Source organism: Centruroides sculpturatus, unplaced genomic scaffold (genome assembly GCF_000671375.1).
Source record: "Centruroides sculpturatus isolate CEXI.00-Female unplaced genomic scaffold, Cexi_2.0 scaffold69, whole genome shotgun sequence".
NCBI lineage: Eukaryota > Metazoa > Arthropoda > Arachnida > Scorpiones > Buthidae > Centruroides > Centruroides sculpturatus.
The window spans coordinates 583,907-605,440 of NW_019384304.1; the positions used below are offsets into that span (position 1 = coordinate 583,907).

Sequence of the window (21,534 nt, forward strand, 5' to 3'; positions counted from 1 at the left end):
TTCATTTAATATATGGGAAATGATGTAAAATTGATTGAATTTACTATAGAATCGTCATTACGTACTAACTTCTACATTAATTAAGACTTAATCTTAATCGAATTTTTTTAACTGTAAAAAGGTTAAAATATATTTAAAATAAATTATAATTATAATAATTTTATGTTAAGATTGTTATTATTTAGTTTTGAAAATGGTAGCGAATACACCGAATATAATTCGCACCCCACTTTTTAAAGGGAAATATAATTAATTAATATCTAAAAAGTTTATAAATGTTTATTCCTTATTTTAAGTGTATCAAAAAGTAGAATTAACGAAAATATTATGAAATTTTAACAAATCTTTCAAGTGCAAGAAGCAAAGATTATTGTGGCATCGTCACAGTGCCGGTGGGCTGCAATTTTTTTTTATTATCATCATATTTTTAATTTATTTCATTTAAACTATATGCTCTCGATCTCAAAGTAGTAGTGCCTTGCCCCTGTACATCATACTTTTCCTGATAACAACAGAGTCGTTCAGGTCATCTATGTAACACCGTTCAGCGGGGAAAAATTTCAATTGAAATCACGTGACTTCCGGTCGTAATCGGGCTTTCCATATCTGGTTTTGATTTCAATGGTGCCTTACCCCTGTAGATCATACTTCTCCCGATAACAATCGAGTCATGCCAGTCATCTAACTCCGTGCTGGAAAAAAAATTTTTAAATTGAAATCACGTGAGTTTCGATCGAGTCGTATATAAATTTCTCGAGATTATTAAAGGACAGACAGACAGACGATGACGACAGTGGAGATTTATAGATCTACATCACACCAACAAAAGATATCCCGAACTAAAGAACAACATCAACTTTGCATTCAGAAAAGTGAAAAAATAAAGTATTCATTTTAAAAATAATTTACAAATTTAATATTTCTTTATTAATTAACGTTTTATAGCTTCGTTTGAATGGAAAAATTTATAAAATTATCGAGTGTAAATGTATCGAGAAGTTTTTAAATATGCCCCAGGATCATTCATACTCTAGAAATATTTGATGTTTAACAAAATTAGACCCGAAGCGAGTCGAGATTCAATACAATTTTCACCAATAGATTCAGTTCACGTAATGTGGCTTGTAAAGTAATATTCAAATTTGATTCATGATGATATTAAGATCTCTAGAGGGATTTTTCAATAAGTTGCTGATGATANCTTATCTCGTCTAATTATGCAGTATTAATTATTCTAGAAGATGAAAAGGATCTAAGTGAATCACATCGACTATCCTTCTAAATATTCATAAAAGTAATTTTGATTTCTCTTAGGAAATACTTTCTCCAGTTTATAGAAAATCATTCCTAAAGCAAACAGGATATGTTATTAGTAATTTCTGATCCGAAGAGACTAATGACAAACGTGTCACTGAAATTTCCTTTACTTAATCCCCAAGAGGGATGAAAATCTCGCAAAGTGATTTAGTTTCCAAGCGAATTATACCAATTGATATAGATACTTAGAAGTAGAATTTTATGGATAATATTACATTTGGATTTATTTTTTTTTCTTATCGACTGCAGAAGGTTTCTATCAAGTACATAAGGTTCTTATCAATAAGATACACGATACTGCATCATAAATTTCTACATTTTCTTATAACGAATAGACTCAATTACTTTCTCGGCTGTTATATAAGAGAGAAAGTATGACCGCCGGTCAAAAAAATGACCCACCCATTTTAAGATTTTTTTATTTTTGGACACGGAGGATCTTGAAATATTGAAAAATGCAAAAAAAAATTTTTTTTTTGGTTAGGGGTTTTTTTTTTCAAAACATTCGAAGTTTAATAACTCCTATGCTTTTTGTCGAAAATTTCTGAAATTTTACAGGGAGGTTTCCTTTTTAGGGACAAATATTTCTGAAAATTTTCAGGAAAATAACACTATTAGTTCGGGAGATATGGCCCCATTCCCTAAACATCTCCGAAACCAATCTGAAGACAAATACAATTATAGCAATTATTAGGGATGAAAACAAATTAAGAATGCCGGAAAAGTCTAGCAGCAATGTTTCCATCTTTCTAAAGCTTAATTTGGAGTTAACAATATTAGAAAAACTCTTTAGTAAAACCTGTGTAAACCGCAATGGCACAGTACCGAATTTTTATAAATCAAGTTTGGCAAGTTTCCGTTTCGAACAGGTTTCTTTTTAACAAAAAAAAATCACTCCGTTTTGAAGAATTTCTTCTTCTTAGGCAGGTTTCCGCTTTGGACAAGTTTTACTATGTTTAATGAAAATAAAGGTCATTTTTTAGTGCTTTGAAATGACTTTAAATCAACCAGGAAGTTTAAGATAAAAAAAAATTTATGCTTAGTTGCAGGAAACCAACCGCAGGAAGAATCTATAAAAAGTAAGATTTAAAAGTGTTGTTTTTTAATCCAAAAAACTGATTATTCTATAGAACATTTAGGAGAAACTTTACTTGAATATCTTATTTGTTTACTGGAAAATAATCGAATGCCACCATAATAATAATAAACGAAAAAAGTTACCTAACATCACTGAAAGAAAGGAGGGGAAAAAACGCATTTTAAATACTCCCATATACATGTAAATTAGGAGTAAAAGTAGAAAAGCAACAAGATCATTTAGATGAGGAATATTCAACTATCTTCTTGTGGAAAATGTATAAAGAGAATTCAAAATGCAAATATATGTGTAATAGCTTATATATGGAAATGAGCCTTATGTTATCTATCCAATAAAATTAATGGATCTTAAGAAGATCTAGCGAAAATCTTGTAAATGATATCTAAGAAAAGGATAAGAGGGTTGGAGTATTTATAAAGAACACAGGAATAACCCTTGCTAATGGGATAATTAGGATGAAACATTCTTAGCCAAATGATAGTGATGAAGAGAGTCAGAAAAAATCCTATCATTAACAAGATATCTTTCGGATTGGAAAAACAATTACTTATATAACTGCAATAATACTATTGCATTTTAATTACCAATTTCCTCATGATGATCTATCTTTTGACAATCTGCTAATGTATATAGCATGATATCTCTGTTACGATCGCATTCACCTTAGAATTGACCTCTTATTGATCATGGTATGGGAGATAAGCATAGTTGTACACTTTTCTATTCATTCTACAAATGGAATTGTCACTCTTCATTTATTTTCTTTGACAATATGTTTTGCAAATTACGTCTTCCTATATCGAGGAATTAAAATCGGAATTTTAAACGAGCAAAAGTTAAATTAAAAAACATGATTGAAAATTGCATTTATTTCGTCTAAAATATAAGCTCTCGATCTCAAATTAGTAGTATCTTGCCCCTGTAAATCATACTTTTCCTAATAACTGCAGAGTCATTCCGGTCATCTACGTAACTCTGTTCAAGGGAAAATTTTGAATTGAGATTACGTTTAAATCGGAGTTCATATACAGTTAATCGGGGTTTACTGCCCATGTGTTTTACATATCTGGACTCGACTTATATCTGGAATTTATAGGTCATCAATGTTTTCAAATTTCAGTCCAATTGATCTTAAACATTAAGCACTAATTAACTAAAAAATTACACAGTTTCTCTTAATATATTACGACACATAAGCCAATTTTTTACGTACTGGCACAATATATTAAAATTAAACTATAAAATATAAATGTAAATGAAGTAGTAAATAATAATCCACACCAGGAAATAAATTCAGCAGAAAGTGCATTATCTATAAATAATAATAATATTCCGAAATTTATTTTGAATTGGCAAGAGATGTCAAGAACTGTCTTCCTTTTTCTGTCTTCTCACCTGATTTTCTTTCTTCAACTGATGACATATGTCACACGCTTCAGAAATCCAATTTTTCGCTAAGCTTCATTGAACAATGGATGAAAGGGGGGAAGGTGTGCAAAGCATACTGTTCTCGACATATTTACCATAGGAAGAGATGATCACTCCCCAGGGCAGCATATCAAACCGATTCAAATCTGCTATAGTCAGTAGAAAAAGGCTTCATAGCTATATAACCAGAAAAGTTGTGAAGGAATTGAAAAAGCTGATAACTTTTCAGAACGTAACGATTATCCAAGTATTTGCCAGCTTAGAAAACGGAAATAGAATATCTCCGACTTGGAATAAAATGGTAGTAACTGCTGAAAGACATTGCAACGTTGCAAGAAGCGAAGTTACATTTTTCAAACTTACATTTATTTATTTATTTTTTATTCCTTTTTTTGAATTCATAACTCGAGTATGATACTTGTGAAGAGATTCTTTTTTTATTTGCATATCGCATTACGGTGATACGTACTGTACGAAAATTGAAAAGAGGGAATAAAGATTCATATATAAATCTTTAAATACACATATTTTATGTAAAATTATACATAAAACATTTTACTAAAATAATACATAAATTTAATTTATAATTTTATAATAATTATTTTTAAAAAGTTTCTGTATAGGGTGATCATGAAGAGTAAATGTTCAGAGCTCTCTGTAGAAAAAAAAGAAGGGTAAATCTTAACCAAATTTAGTTTAAATTCTGTTCTGAATATATTGTGACTTCTTTTATCCGAAATTCCTTTTTAAAAAATGTAGGTAACAGGCACATTAAGGAGACAGCAGCGCCAATTTCGCCCATGCGGCTAACGTTCGAAGTAAAATCTTCTTCCAGCATACTTAAGACAGTACGTGTATTAAATTTGATTGAGAATTATCCAATAGTTCGTTCTACAGAAAGTACTCAACACCTACTCTTTAATTATCATCATCCTGTACTTCACTACAGATTTTTGTAACCAAGCCAAGTGTATTAATATTAAAGTTACGCCGAATATATTAACACAACACATCTTATTATTATTTTTTCGACATAAAGTTATAACATAAGTTATATTAAATTACATGAAGCTAAAAATTTATTTTAAGAAGATATCTGAAGTAGAAAATCGAGAAATTCATTTAATTCTCAACGACAAAAGACACAGGAAATTCATTTATGGAATTAACAAAATTCCCAAGTTGCACTTTATAAATTTATTATTCATAAGATACACTCATACAACAGCATGTTTTTACCTCTCCCCTATCTGATAAAGGGTACCAATGGATACCCCCTATTCATTTTCACTTATCAAGGTAACAGATATCAAAAGCACAACAACACCAAGTAATCTCCCCTCGATTCGTGGATACGTAACGTATTAATTTGATTAATCCCGTTTTACAGAAATTCTACTGAGTAAAACAACGTAACAGGCTGTCATCTTTTCGATCTTTCATTTACAGATAAATCACGTAACGTAGTGTTTACGGATATTACAAATTATTAGCAATCGACTTCATTAAATAAAGATGCGATGCAGTTTAACTGTGTATTAACACAGTATACGCCCTTCCTACATGAATATTCCTGCTGCAGATGCCATAACGTTTGCAGACAAGTCAATTCATTTCATCGGATGTACAGTGTACTTCCTGGTTTCATTGCAGATAGCAGTTACAAAAGTCATGTTGCGTGAACCGATCTGTAATTACAAATACAATACACTGCGAATCCTATAGACACTTTATTACTTTATCTTTCTAGATTCTTTCTTCCCTACCATCGTTTTAGACGTGGAAAATTAACTAATTTACTTATTTTGTTAAATTATAAGCCTCATATTTTCTGTAATTTATTCCTGATATCCATAGATGAGAATTTAAATATATACTGGAGTAAATTTGAATAGTTAATGGAGAGATTTATAAACAAATATGGAGATACAACATTAGATATAGGTTTAATATACAATATTCAATATAAACTATACAGAAAAGGTTATAAATTAAATTACAGGGTGGCCCGAAAGTCAATGTACCAATTTTTAAATAAATATTTTTAAAATGGCTCATAAATTAAAGCTATTTTACTTTGGAAGCGATAAAAGAGAAGTAATTTTTAAAAATATAAAAATTTGTAAGAAATATTTAAATTTTATATCTGTAAAACAGAGGAACGTCAGTACATAATATTGTATGAATTACTTTAAGAGAAAGAGAGAGAGAGAAAGAAAGAAGGAATAAAAAAATACCCAGTGTGAAAATTAATTAAAAGTTTATATTCGGGAAAGATAGCATCTATTGAAGATTATTCCATCGAGATTTTCCTACTAACGAAGAGGACAATGCATCCTACCATGGTTAGATAATTTCCTTGTTGAGTTATGAGGCTTTGCAGTAAAACAGACACTCCTTTGCTCATTAATAAAGTCACAGAAAGAAGACACAGGAAGAACTACAATTGTGATTGATGCTCGCAAGAGGCAAAAGATACCAAACTACTATTGAATGATATCGCACCATCTTTTCTAGAAAATAAACACTTCTTCCCCCCGCTTTGAAAGATGACTTTTTTTTTATTTTTTTATTTTTACCTCTCCTCCCCTCACATTAAAATATATTTCTTAGTTGATAAAAATGTAAAAAGTTGAAATACTGTATACGAAAATAGTTTCTCAACTTTTTCAACTGTGATTGATTGATCCTGATGAAAAACATAGAGTTGTTTCCTGGTGCATCGAATGGCTCTGTTTAGACACATCATCCTCACTTTACCAAGGAGGGGTTCGCTCCCCGGGGGGAGACGTATCCGGAAAAAGGACATGGGTACGACATTGTTTTTTTTACATTCCAACAAGAACTGCAGACAAGCTCTGGCCCTAGTTAGGCCTATGACTGTTCTACGGTAGATTTTAGCTGGCGTTGCTAAACTATAAAAACAAACTACTCACCACACCTCAATAATAATCACTTACACTGAACCAAATTTACGGTGTAGTACGATAAACGACGAAAAATAACGAAAAACAAACGTTTTCGAACCCCTTCTGGGCTCTTCATCAGGTTCCTACAGTTTTAGCTCGTAAATTCGAATAACGAATGTCGTTAAAATAAGTACAATCTTCAGTTCGAATTGTTCTTTCAAAATTATACGACGCGCATGCGTGCCAAGTCTGCCTACTCTTTTTCTATTGACTTACTTATAATGAAAAAATTAACCCACAATCCAAAAAATCAACTTCAAAAAAAATCATCCACAAAGCGATATTTGTGTTGTGGCACTTGTAAAAACAGCCACAATGCATTGTGACTAACTCAAAAAGACCCCAAAGTGAAATTTTCATTGTGGCTTTCATGATATTTGACCACTACACATTGCTATAATTTAGAAAAGCCATAACACATTCTGAACGTTAACTGATGCAACCACAAACTCAAGTATTTACGAACTGTTATAGACTTCCAGCTCTCTTGGGACCAGCATGTAAAGTATATATCTCAGCACACTGGGCTGATCTTTCAGGACTTTGCAAGGGTGGCAAGAAGAACCTGGGGTATGAACTCTGGTGCCATGAATATCATTTATCAAAGCATCTTCTTATCCATGGTGACTTACGATTGCAGCAGCTGGGGTGAAGCAGTCCGCAAGGTATACCCTCTGACGTAAGCTTATCTCTGCCCAGAGGAAAGCACTCCTCTTGACCACTGGGGACTTCAGAACATCATCAAGTATCAATCTCCAAATTATGGCCTGGTGGACACCCATTGACAAGGTCATCTTGCTTTATCAAAAAATTTGGAAGATCAAATGGGGAGATAACTTAGAAATTGGTGATAACTTATTCACTGCAGATGACATTGAGACTCCGGTTCCTTACTCTCAAATGAGAGATCCTGGCTCTCCTATTTGATGTGAGAGCCGAAATTAGAAGAAACTTTATTTTTAAAGAAAGGTTTTAGAAAAAATTATTTTAAATTATTATAATACTTTGTTGTTCAAATCAGATAATTTTTCAAAAAAAAAAAAATATTTGATTAAATCGGCAATTAAACTGTTTCCCACAGAATTAGTTCCTTGGTGGAAGTGACACATCAACTGTGTCACTTGAACTCAATGGGTAAACATCATCGATTGGATACAACGTGCTAAAGCTTCAAATGAGTAAGTGGGAAAAAACCCAGAAGAAACCCCCATATAAAATGGAGGGGACATGACAATCGAGGCTTTTTCCCGTCATCAGTTGTAAACCTTCTTATGTGGGTGTGTGCATCCCTCTCTATCACCATCCTTAACCCTAATCTGGATTAGCGCCTGAAGTGAACCCAACCTGGATTAACACCTGAACTTTAATCAATGCCAGAACTAGATTTCCTTCAACGAGGACCTAATCAGACTCCAGGTATTTATTGCCATACGAACCTCATGTAAACTCTCTCTCTCTCTCGAGCTGTTCAATAGTTTAACGATAAGTAGTCCTATAAACAGCCTTAACCCTGTAAATAACCTTTATAATTAAACTGGTATTTGTTAAATGAATAACCTTGTGGAGTGCATTTCTTCTGTTGTTCTCCTTAAGTCTCCCATCCAAATCTAACCTACGTACGCAACCACTCACACAAGAGAACAAAATGGTTTCTGTGTCTGTCTGCAAAGACGCAGTGGTGTCAGTCCTGATGAAATTTGTCATTGTGATCTTCATCGACGTGATGTCAACCCTTCGGTCCTGTGGTGCCAAAGCATAGGGGGCACTTTGGCATTTGCCACATGCAACTTGAAAGTATCCCAGATAACCTGAGTATTACAATCTACACCAATGGGTTTGGTATCAACAGGCAAATTGGCTGCAGTTTTGTTGCTTACGAGAATGGTATTGAGACATCAAGCTCTTCCAGTTAAACCTCTGTGCTCTTGTTTTCCAGAGCTTTATTCAATTCTTCATTGAGTGGAGTGGACACCATTTTCATAGCAGACATTACCATTGCCTCTGATAGTGCCTTGGCATTCTCACTCATCCACAAGAGGACTCTCCAACCTATAGTTGCCAACATATAATCCATCCTCCTCCACTCTAGCAACAGGTACTCATTCCAATAGATTCATTCACATACAGGCACTGCTGGCAATGAGTGAGTGAACTGCCTCCCTAAAAGTGCTGCTAGCAATACCAATCTATTGTTTGCCTACCATAAGATCTCAATTAAGACCTTGAAGAAGCTTCTCTGGGAAGAGCTTGTACAGGATTGGCAGAACGATTGGGTGATGCTGAGTGATGGAAATTATTCCATCACTCAGCATCACCCAATACATCAATAATAGATGGGTTAAGATTGATCACATTAACACTCAATTTTTCACAAACCATGGTAGGTTCAAACTCACACCTATGGAGGTGTGAGTTTGAACCTACCATTTTCACTTGGAAGCAGCAACACCTGCGTTTACTGCAAAAAAAGATAGTAGTAGGCATTACCTTTTCAAATGTCCCATCACCAAAAAGGAGAGAATAGAACTGGAATTAACTACAAGCAGGAATGGCAGAAAATGGCCCTGCAACTGTTATGATCTCATTAAGAATGAAGAATCTTTTAACCTCTTCAAGCAGCTTGTGAAAAAGTACCATTCGGCTACGCCCATCAACTAGATCTTTTCCTTGCTTGCCTCCAACTTGTAAATAACTGTAATTATTCGCTTACTGATTTGTATTCGCTTACTTAATTGTATTCCCTTTCCACATTTAGCATTCTGTGTGAGATGTCTTCTTGTAGTGTTTTCTCGCTGACACCTCACCAGACATCATGTATATTTTGTGTATATGCGTCATATCTTGTTGCTTTACTAATTATAACATATTAACATTTGTCATTCTGTGCAAGGTGTTCACATCTTCTGTTGCATTGTTTCTTCTTGCTGACTCCTCGCCAGACTTCATGTTTGTTTTGAACATGCACAATATATTCAATTGAATTATCTAATCCTTGTAAGGAACCAAGTCCAAGTGTTATTTTTTAGTTACTTTTATTTTGCTTTTATTCTATTTTTGTTTGGGGCTTATGTTTTGTTAGGACAAAAGTTTCCTCACCACTCTCCTTAGAAACTTAAAAATAGAAGAGAAACCAACTCACCAATGAGAGAAAAGCGCCATAGAAAAACTCGTGCACACTTGCGCTCCCGAGTGGAAAAAAGAAAGTCCGCACCGAGAAAAGGGGGGAAAGACCCCACAAGCACCACTTAGGAACTTGCTTAAAGAATAAAACATCCCAAAAATTGTCAAAAAGAATAATGTAAAAGGTTAGCGAGTATTGTTTCGGAAAATAGACTGCCAGGCAAACAGGAAAAGTTATTGTTAGCAATAAATATGTAAATGAGGGGAGTGCTCTCACTCAGAATTGTGACGTCACCTCACAGTATAAAAACCAAACCTCAAGTGAAGATGACCAAGGTGAACTTCTGTTAGCAACGAGCGTGGTGAGCTTCATAGCAGCAAACGAGAGAGAGGTGTCCTATAGGATAAAGTAATTCCAAGGCGATTTTGAAGTTATTCGATTTGTGGATCGAAGATTAGAGAAATTCTTGAGAGTTGAGGAAAAAGGTTCCTAGTGTATTGAGGTGACAATTAAAACCTTTAATTCATAAGAATTATTGTACATAAGTTAAGTCTTTGAATTTTTGTCGAATTCCAACAGGGAATAGAGTTAAGTTAGAAAATATATTGATTTGAGCTTTGTTGGGTTGAATCTTATTGCTTTATGTTGAATAAATTGTTATTTGATTTGTACTAAATTTTGTATATAGTTATTACTAGAAATTTTATTAAATATTGGATTGTTTTTTTTACAAATTTTGTCATTACTTAATTCGGTGCATGCTTAAAGTCCAGGCTTGGCACATTAACGTGAATCCACATAAAGTACCTGTTAGGAAATGGCTATTTCAGGCACACAGTCGTGTTGATAATCGTTGGAAAAGTCAGAAAAATAATATAGTACTTTACATCCTGTTGTAATTATANTAAAAAAAAAAACAATTTTAAGAAGATATAAAAAGAAAAAATTAGATTACAGGCGTTGATTCTGGAATAACGCTTATATATGTGTACTAATATTCTATATATCATCATTAAAAATTAATGAAATTCTTTAAATAATTTGTAGTTGCCTCGAGTATAAATTTATATTTTAAATGTATAAAATAATTTAGAATTATTTATATATATATTAACAGCATTTAAAATGATTAAAATTAATTGTAATTATGTTAAAGATCAGGTTAGGTAAGGATTTTTGTGAAAGTAATTCATATAAATTTAAGAAAATTTTATTAAACATTACTTTTTAATAAAATATATTGTCACTACATTTGTTTTTCCCCCTTTAAAACTCGATAAATATTTAAAATTATTATTATTTTGTTTTTAATGACATTACATTCGAAGGGCTTGTAAGTACTGTACAACATGAATAATTTAACTAGATTTAGAAATTTATTTATATTTGAAAATTAATAAAAATTGTAAGAGATTTATTCCATTTTTAAGCTTCTCTTGATTGTGTTCTACGTTATAAAAATATTCTTCGTTTCGTATGAAATGTTGTTTCCTTCCTTTATTTCTTTTTTTTCTCTTTGGAGGAAACGTCTAAGAGAAAATTGCTTTTGGCTTTCAATTCAAAAATCAATCAACTTTTCTTAGATTTATTTATTGTTATTATCCAAAACATAGGAATAATTCCAATGCTTTCAATCGCATTTTCATTAAAAAAACAAAAAAAAATACATATATATTATTTATAATTTCATCCTCATCCCTCCTCTTTAAAAAAATATCAAACAGTGTAAAGTTACGTCTCCATTCATCTTCATATTTCCATTCGATTTCTGTAATTTAAAACTTGAGAATTGATGAAGAATCTTCAGAAAAACATTAATTAAACACGTAATTTTTTTTTCCTTTCGGGCTGGAACAAGTATACAATTCTCAATTTCATTATCAATTAACGAGGCGAGAGATAAAGAAGAAGTTAGAAACCGAAATTTACAAAGGTGGAAATTAATTGTCAATAAACATAAATTAATCCTTCAAGAAGAATTAAAAGAAAAAAAGCACCAAGAAATTCGTCGATAACGCTCTTCAGAGTAAACATTTCATTAAAAGAACAATGAAAACTCATTAAGAGCACAAATGTAACATGGCTCTTACTGCGTGTCAACTTTTCCTATCTCTTCAGATGAGTTTTGGTGGAAGAAAGTCTCTTAGGCGTAACCAAAAAGTAGCATTTATTACCATTTCCAATAGTTACAGTAAACACGATGGTAATTATCGTAAATCTCTTGAGATACCCAAACCTTAGAAGGGCTTTCTTCTCTTTTTTTTCTTACCATCTCTTGCAAACCTCCATAACTAGGTTTATGTATCCCTGTCCCACCCAACTATTCCGTGTGGTGCCATTCCCTTTTGTGTAAATACTCGGTAAAGGGGAGGAGAGGGAGGAAAAAGAAAGGGGGATCATACTTACATGTCGTTTTGATGGCGATAATCCGCTTACACTGAAAAGAAAAGATTTATATCAACACTGAATGTACCAAGTACGAAGCTACTTTCTACACCATTCTCGAAACATATGCCCAATATATCTCTTGAGATTGCTAACGATACAACAAGGAAATCTTTTTTATTTGATTTACTTCGCTAATAGGATTCTTTGTGAACTTTCCAATTCATCTTTCTCTTCATTTTTTACCCCATTCTTTCCTAATTTTTAATTTAGTTCGTGTGGTTTTTTTTTCTTATTTATTTATTATATAATTCAATTTAGTTTCTGATACTCGAGAATGGTTGAAATTGCAATGAAGTCTTTGCTAGAAGAAGAAACATTCTATTTTTGTTCCTTTAAGAGATGGAAAGTTTATTCTAGAAAATTATTTTCTAGTAGTTTCGAACTTAAATGACATTAACCAATCAGCCATTAGCGAGATTTAAACCACTTTAGTGGATAAAAATGAACTAATCAATCTAACTGCTGATCGAAGTCTCGCATCGATCAATCATTTTTAACGTTAATTGGTTGTCGAACAGCTAACGATTCTTTGATAACTTTTCTAATTGTGTAAAAACTCTGCAAAAAACAACGTAAAAAAACGTCTTTTCTAGATTAAATTTTCAATCTATGACGTTGGAAACGTATCTAATTTCGATCGATGATATTGAAAATGCTGGCGAATTAAAATAGAATTTAATATTTTTAAATGAATAAACGTTACTAGAATATATATTTTTCAAGATTTTCTGTGATACGTCCAAGTTCGAGTTCAGAATGGTTAATGGAATTAAACTTTTACAGGTTTTTTTGGAATAAAAAAGCAGAAATTTAATCTTTACAACGGTTAACTGATTTCTGGGCTACCTTATATTTATTAAATTGATGAAAATATAAGTAATTAATTCATTTAAATGGAAGGAAACTAAACTGGGAAATCTTCTAAAGGAGCTCAAATTGTTGGCTTTTTCCATAGAAAAATGGAGAAGAAATCCGAGTAAGGGAGGTTTTCAGGTGTTAGCCAGAATCGAATTCTTTATCGATTTGGATAAAACGATTTATCTAAATCATTATAACTCAGGAAAATGAATAGAAGACATGTCACTTCCCCCCGCAACTCCTGTCCAATACTTAACATGGAGAATACCTTAGAGTTAAAGTTTTGTTAAATTTTCTTAAAGGAGATATAAAAATCTACTGTTTTAACAATAAAAAAAAAAATTTTAAGAAGATATAAAAAGAAAAAATTAGATTACAGGCGTTGATTCTGGAATAACNTTGGACACAATTTTAGATAATTAATAATTGCATAAATTTATTTAATTCTTAGTTATTTTAAACAGAAACACCTACTTTCTGAGAACAGAAACAGGATTTAGACTTCTTGTTGGGCAGAACTGAAGCACACAAGAAATCTTCCCACCCTCACCAAATAATAATAAGCAATATGTGATGTGTATAATTAATACAATATTACGAAGAGCCTCGTTCTATTATTCAATATCTCGAGGACCTTCGTAACGTAAGGCCCTAATGTTTAGCTTACACGTAAATCTGGCTCTAATGAGAAAGTAAAGTTTTCTTCTGAAAACTTAAACTTTCAAGTAGCTTAACAGAGATACAAAGAGTATCTTAATGGTAGAAAAATAGAATATTAACATATGATTTTGTTTATTTTACACAGTTTCATAATTGAAAAGCAGTAGAGTGAATAAGAGCAGAGAGAGAGGAGCAGAGAGAAGAGGAGATTTGTTTCCTTGTTAGAAAAAAAACGTTGCAGCAAATACCAAACGTTATTATTTAATTAGATATAAGACAAAAGATAGAGAGGAGAAAAAACCATCAAAATGTACAAGAGTTCATGAAAGAAAAATATCGGTATGCGTATAAAGTTTAAAGTACCAATCATGGAAATCCAATTACTAAATGACATCACATAAAACCTTTACTGTTTCTTGGAAACTTGTTTCCTCGAAAGAATCCAAAAACGTTTACAAAAGAATTTTAATATAAATTCTGTAGCAATATAGTCAAGTACTAAAGGAATTTGAACGATAGAATAGGGATTTCTCCTGTTTTCCCCCTCTTGCAAAAGTATCGAAGATACACTGTACTTCAACAATTAAAAACGGGAATGGAATGTTAATTCGATGTCAACTTCAGCAGCCAAAAAAAATGTTTATATATATATATAGTAGGCTACTATTTAAAAAGTGAACAAGGATATAAAAAGAAAACACCCTCCTGTACCTTATTTGTTCTTCTTTATGGCACATCCATGTTTGGACACTAAATGAGTGTGTGCACAGTTTTAGCCAAGTAGTAAGAGGGGGGTATGAAGAGTGACGTGCATGGAATGATTCTCCTGTAGATGGGATATGTATGTACTACAATGGTACCACTAGAATAACATTTTAACCTTCTCCTGCTTATATTTTTTTAATTGCTTATTAAAAAATCTCACGGAATTAATGACGTAAAAAAAAAGGAAAAATTTATGTAATGCCATTAAACTACTTGGAGAGCGAGAAGTTAATCAGTAATCACTTCACGCTTAAAAATATAATTCTCCATTAACAAATCGAGTTAAGTAAATTTAGATTATCTGAGTGGTTTCCTTATTGTACATTTTTAATTGTTTAAATTAATAAAAATTGTAAGAGATTTATTCCATTTTTAAGCTTCTCTTGATTGTGTTCTACGTTATAAAAATATTCTTCGTTTCGTATGAAATGTTGTTTCCTTCCTTTATTTCTTTTTTTTCTCTTTGGAGGAAACGTCTAAGAGAAAATTGCTTTTGGCTTTCAATTCAAAAATCAATCAACTTTTCTTAGATTTATTTATTGTTATTATCCAAAACATAGGAATAATTCCAATGCTTTCAATCGCATTTTCATTAAAAAAACAAAAAAAAATACATATATATTATTTATAATTTCATCCTCATCCCTCCTCTTTAAAAAAATATCAAACAGTGTAAAGTTACGTCTCCATTCATCTTCATATTTCCATTCGATTTCTGTAATTTAAAACTTGAGAATTGATGAAGAATCTTCAGAAAAACATTAATTAAACACGTAATTTTTTTTTCCTTTCGGGCTGGAACAAGTATACAATTCTCAATTTCATTATCAATTAACGAGGCGAGAGATAAAGAAGAAGTTAGAAACCGAAATTTACAAAGGTGGAAATTAATTGTCAATAAACATAAATTAATCCTTCAAGAAGAATTAAAAGAAAAAAAGCACCAAGAAATTCGTCGATAACGCTCTTCAGAGTAAACATTTCATTAAAAGAACAATGAAAACTCATTAAGAGCACAAATGTAACATGGCTCTTACTGCGTGTCAACTTTTCCTATCTCTTCAGATGAGTTTTGGTGGAAGAAAGTCTCTTAGGCGTAACCAAAAAGTAGCATTTATTACCATTTCCAATAGTTACAGTAAACACGATGGTAATTATCGTAAATCTCTTGAGATACCCAAACCTTAGAAGGGCTTTCTTCTCTTTTTTTTCTTACCATCTCTTGCAAACCTCCATAACTAGGTTTATGTATCCCTGTCCCACCCAACTATTCCGTGTGGTGCCATTCCCTTTTGTGTAAATACTCGGTAAAGGGGAGGAGAGGGAGGAAAAAGAAAGGGGGATCATACTTACATGTCGTTTTGATGGCGATAATCCGCTTACACTGAAAAGAAAAGATTTATATCAACACTGAATGTACCAAGTACGAAGCTACTTTCTACACCATTCTCGAAACATATGCCCAATATATCTCTTGAGATTGCTAACGATACAACAAGGAAATCTTTTTTATTTGATTTACTTCGCTAATAGGATTCTTTGTGAACTTTCCAATTCATCTTTCTCTTCATTTTTTACCCCATTCTTTCCTAATTTTTAATTTAGTTCGTGTGGTTTTTTTTCTTATTTATTTATTATATAATTCAATTTAGTTTCTGATACTCGAGAATGGTTGAAATTGCAATGAAGTCTTTGCTAGAAGAAGAAACATTCTATTTTTGTTCCTTTAAGAGATGGAAAGTTTATTCTAGAAAATTATTTTCTAGTAGTTTCGAACTTAAATGACATTAACCAATCAGCCATTAGCGAGATTTAAACCACTTTAGTGGATAAAAATGAACTAATCAATCTAACTGCTGATCGAAGTCTCGCATCGATCAATCATTTTTAACGTTAATTGGTTGTCGAACAGCTAACGATTCTTTGATAACTTTTCTAATTGTGTAAAAACTCTGCAAAAAACAACGTAAAAAAACGTCTTTTCTAGATTAAATTTTCAATCTATGACGTTGGAAACGTATCTAATTTCGATCGATGATATTGAAAATGCTGGCGAATTAAAATAGAATTTAATATTTTTAAATGAATAAACGTTACTAGAATATATATTTTTCAAGATTTTCATTGAATTTTTACAGTTTATTTTTAAAATAAATAAGAATTTTGAGAGAGAGAGAGAAAACTGTAGAGAAAAATCGCCAAGAAAATCCGTTAATTAATTGTCAAGTATCTACTGCATTTTTAGTACATTTTTTCCTAGTGTTTAAGTAGTCTATAAAAATAAAAATTAAGGCGGTAAAATTAAATTTTAATTAGGTATATACAGAAAAGAGTTCGGTAAAGTATGTAAAAGAATTTTTATAAAAAAATGGTTAAAGATCTAAATAAAAATTAAACATAAATGTTACGTGATTTCTAAACGACTTCGCTATAAAAAAAATCTCTTTTTAGAATCATATAAAACCATTAATTTTCTTAAACATTACGTTAAAAAAGGGTGGTATAAATATATAAAAATTTTATATACGAGGATATAAAAAGGAAAAAGAAAAAAAAAACAAAGAAATTCTTATATTAAGAGTTACGTTTTGCATTAAATTCTTACAGAAGAAGGCGTTAAAACCACTTATTTTTCAAGAATATATCCATAAGATTTTTAATGGAAAGTAGTTGACCTTCTATTTAGATGGCTTGAAAATAAAGAGAATTTTTATAGACGTGGTCTCATGCGTGCCACTTTTCCCCTGTTCACTCTGGAATTCGGACAAAATTATAGCTTCTCGTTCGTGATTTATTTTCTCGAACAGCACATCACGCAAATTCCCAGCGACATTCACTTCCACCTTTTCTAACTATGCAACATGGAATATCGTTTCTCTTTTACTAAAATATGATCTAAGTAATGGAGGAATAAAAGATCAAGACCGTGAAAGTTCGCATGGTAAATGTGAAAGATACAATTTGCTAAAGGAAATATACTGTTTCACGGTTTAGAATAAGAGTTATATACCTTTTATTCGACAGCTTACGTGCTTAAAAACTACCGTAATGTATTCAGATTAGCGTAGATGTTGGATAGTATGAATTTATTATGAAGCATTTTTTTCATTACTAGAGTATCAAAACAACCATAACGTCATAAATTCTAGTAAATGTTAGCCGTTATACTGTTTAAATTGCGAATTTTTATAGCGTACTACAACCTATAATTAATTCCTGAGCGTAAGAATATCGAAAGGTTTGATAACATCTAGATGGATCCTTGGAACAAAGCTTTCCAGACAAGATCTTTAGAAAACTTTGTGGAAAATGCTAAATTTAGACGGGGAAAAAAATATAAAATATGCAGAATAAAATATACATAATACATACACGTGTACACACGGTAACTTTATCCGTATAAAATGAATAAAACAATGGCGTTATGAAAAGAGCAACTTCATAAATCAAATGGTGTAAAGCGCTAACGTTTAAGTCATTCCCGTCGCAATTTGTTACGAGATTTTTCATATTATTTGATGCAAACAGTTGAAAAATAAATTAAATAGAATTTTTACAGTAAATTTAATAAAATTACTCGTTATGATTTGCAAGGTAAATTGTAGTGGAATCGATCGTTTGACCAAATGGCTGCAAACAATTGTGAGTAAAGGAAGGTACTCATCATTCTCGACTATAAGGGCGAACACAATTAATTTCCTGTCATCTAGATTCGAGTGGTGCGTCATCGTATTGCATTAATGATGTACCTGGCGGTTGATCTTGGTCTAATTAACCATCTAAAACCATGTCTTTTGAAACACACTAAGTACTCGAGCAATTCTCATTTAAGTTTCAATGAACAAGTACTTTTAATCCTCATTATTATTTTAGAAGAGGTATAATGACTCTTAAGTTGTCATGAATGATTTTTAATGCATAATTGAATATTTTTACTAGAAGATTATTAAATTAAACGTCTTGCGAAATCCATCCCTCCTGTCAATTTAAGAGACAGTTTTTGAAGATCTGACTCCTTTATCTACTCTATTTTTGTATTATCGATTGCTAGAAAATTATTTCAATTAATCAAATGCAATTTTTTTTTCTTTCTTCCTTCGGATTCCAGTTACCTTTATGGTGCACGAATGTAAAAAAAGAAATTGCCAACTTGGCACGCATTAAATAGGACAAAGACTTACCATCTTCGCGTTATACATGGATATTTCTTTTTCTTTTATGTAGGTGATAATTTTGGGATAAAGTCTTAGAAATCCTTAATTTATATTCCAGTTGGCACGTTACATTAAAAAGTTCTCCAACTTTTACAGCAATTTACCTTCACGTTATTGTAATTTAAATATATAAAAAAAATAATAAAAAAAAAATAAAAGGGAGAAGAAGTATTGATACAATAACAGATGTTGCGGCGTTAGAATAAAATTTATGAACGGAGAAACAACAGAAAAAGATTTAATAAAATAGCCGAGAGGAAAAACCCATTCCGGAAGAGAATAATAATAACAATCATCAAATTATATAGATAAAGGAAAGTGTTGGTATCTTTCACCATACGGAAATTGGGAAGAACTATACGAATTCATCTTTGTATTTTCCTTAATAGCTTCTCATTAAACATTATGTTACAAGACCTGGGGAGGAGATAGGAGCCTGAACAGTCGCTTGATGAGCAGTTTGCGTGAAATGGTCATGTTGTTGTTGAACCAAAACGCCTTCTCATGTCCGCACAGTTCAACTTCAGAGCCTAGTGTCGATCCATCATCGCCTCCCCACTTGGGAATAGTCGAGTGTACAGTATATGTGTGTGCGGACAGAGTATTCCAGAAGCAAGTGACATCGTTCTCCATATGCTCTGGGCTAAAAAAACCAACAGATTTTTTACAAATATCTTAAAACTAGATACGGTAAGACGTATCAGGTTTTGGTTTCTTATACGATTTAGAAAATAACATTTCTAAATTCTGCTCTCTCGTTTTATTTTATGAAGTAGGAAATGTTTTCCTTTCCAACAGACACTTGTCACGAAGAATTGCGTGAGTTGACGTCTCTAAAAATGTACCCCAGTTGTTTCGAAAACGGAACAATGCCTCATCTCACAGACTAAACTGATATTAAAGTTCTTTTATGGAAGGTATTTTTAGTGGTATGGATATACAAAATTTCGTGTCGACCCTACCAGAAAAGAAAAAAAGAAAAAAGATCATCAGCTAATTATTGCTTATCAGTTAAAAAATGCAATGTATAGGGGAAAAAAATTTACCAGGATAATTAAGAAACTTATCTGTTTATCAGATTAAAAATATCGTTTTAAAATTATTTTTATAAAATGCTTTCAATCTCTTATCGATATTACAAACACAGAGAATGATATTTAGTTTCGATCCATTCCAGTTCAAATGTGCGGAAAAGCCAATCCTTTTCAGAATAGAAATGCAATCGAAGTCTAGAAGAAAGGTTTGATAAGAGAGAGAATAGAAGAAATATAATCAATAAATACAGCAATCAATCAAAAGGAAGGTTAGAAAAATGCATTTTTACAGATAGGAACAGCAATCGAGAACAGCAATCCAGAACATATATCTTTATCAATATACCGGCTTTCGTTCTATAAAAAAAAATGAATATTTTAATTATTAGAATTGTATATTTTGTACAGAAAATTAAATTATATTATCCATTTTATATAATATAATTAAAATAATCGAAGTAAAAATGAATGAAAGTATAAAATTACGCAAGAAACTTCCACAGAACAAACAGATATTAAAATAGCATTTATATGTCATTTTCTGTTGTATAACGTGACAAAAGTAATTCGAATATTCGTCACGCGAATAATACAATACGAATATATCCAAAAATAAAAAAAAAACATTATAAAAATGAATTATAAGCGTGATTACTCTTCAGTAAAACATCGAGATGACTCTGTCTATTCCATTACTTCTATGAAGCGAGTGAAAACAAGACAAGGTAAATATTTATCATGGAATACACCTCTTTCTGAATTACTTATGAAGTGTTGTATTATTTATTGCACGAAACTGGTAGGTGAGAGAGAAGGAACTTTAAGTCATACATCCTGACAGCAATTCTTCGTACAGTACTGTACATGTGTGTGTATGTGTGTGTGTGCTTGGCTCGCTTGTTCTCATGCATCATGCATCTTCTTGTACGATGGTACAAAATGGTTTCGGCACGGACAGGCCGCGATTGATCGTTATCTTCTTCTAAAAAGACAAAACGTATTAAGGGTCAAGTAGTAGTAACAGCTGACTATAATGCTTTTCTTTTATAGTAATGCCAAGTCATCTTTCAATGCGCTTCGTCTCTTTGAAATTCTCTTAAGGATCTAATTGTTATAACCTTTAAAAGACTAGTAGCTAAATCGATAAATCGATATGCAAACTAATGCGTGATATTCATTTTGAAATTTTAATTTTTCTACCTTTTCAATATTTCGTCCTCTAGAGACGTAAAACGAAAGGAATGGATCTCAAACTTTCAATAAACTCCCGTTTTAACGTTCTCGAAAATCTGATATAGGGTCGTTGATTTTAAAAAAAAAAAAATCAAGAAATTAAATTACAATTGCTTCTTGTTACGTTTTACAATGTATTTTGTTACGTTTAAATTTAATTATTGCATCATTATTCATTTAAAATCATTGTTACGTAATAACGTTGCCAGCAAATTTTATTCCACATGATTATTGCGTCATTTTAAGCCAATGGTTCTACAACGCAATTTTCACGTCGTGACGTTTACAACACGATTGTTTCGTCATTCAAGCAATTGTTACGTAATAACGCAAAAAAACATCATTGTCTCATTGTAGCTTTGTTACGTCATAATATTTAGCCTAATGC

At 31.7% G+C, this 21,534-nt stretch overlaps 1 protein-coding gene across 1 annotated transcript in view; it reads right to left on the reverse strand.

Annotated features, from left to right (window-relative positions):
* Window positions 1-619: 619 nt before the first annotated feature.
* LOC111618276 (leucine-rich repeat neuronal protein 1-like) overlaps window positions 620-21,534 on the reverse strand; it is a 50,127-nt gene continuing 29,212 nt past the window's right edge. The window contains exon 4 of the mRNA XM_023359779.1: window positions 620-692. The gene's annotated coding sequence lies outside the window, so the exon portion shown is untranslated. The remainder of the gene's footprint in view (window positions 693-21,534) is intronic.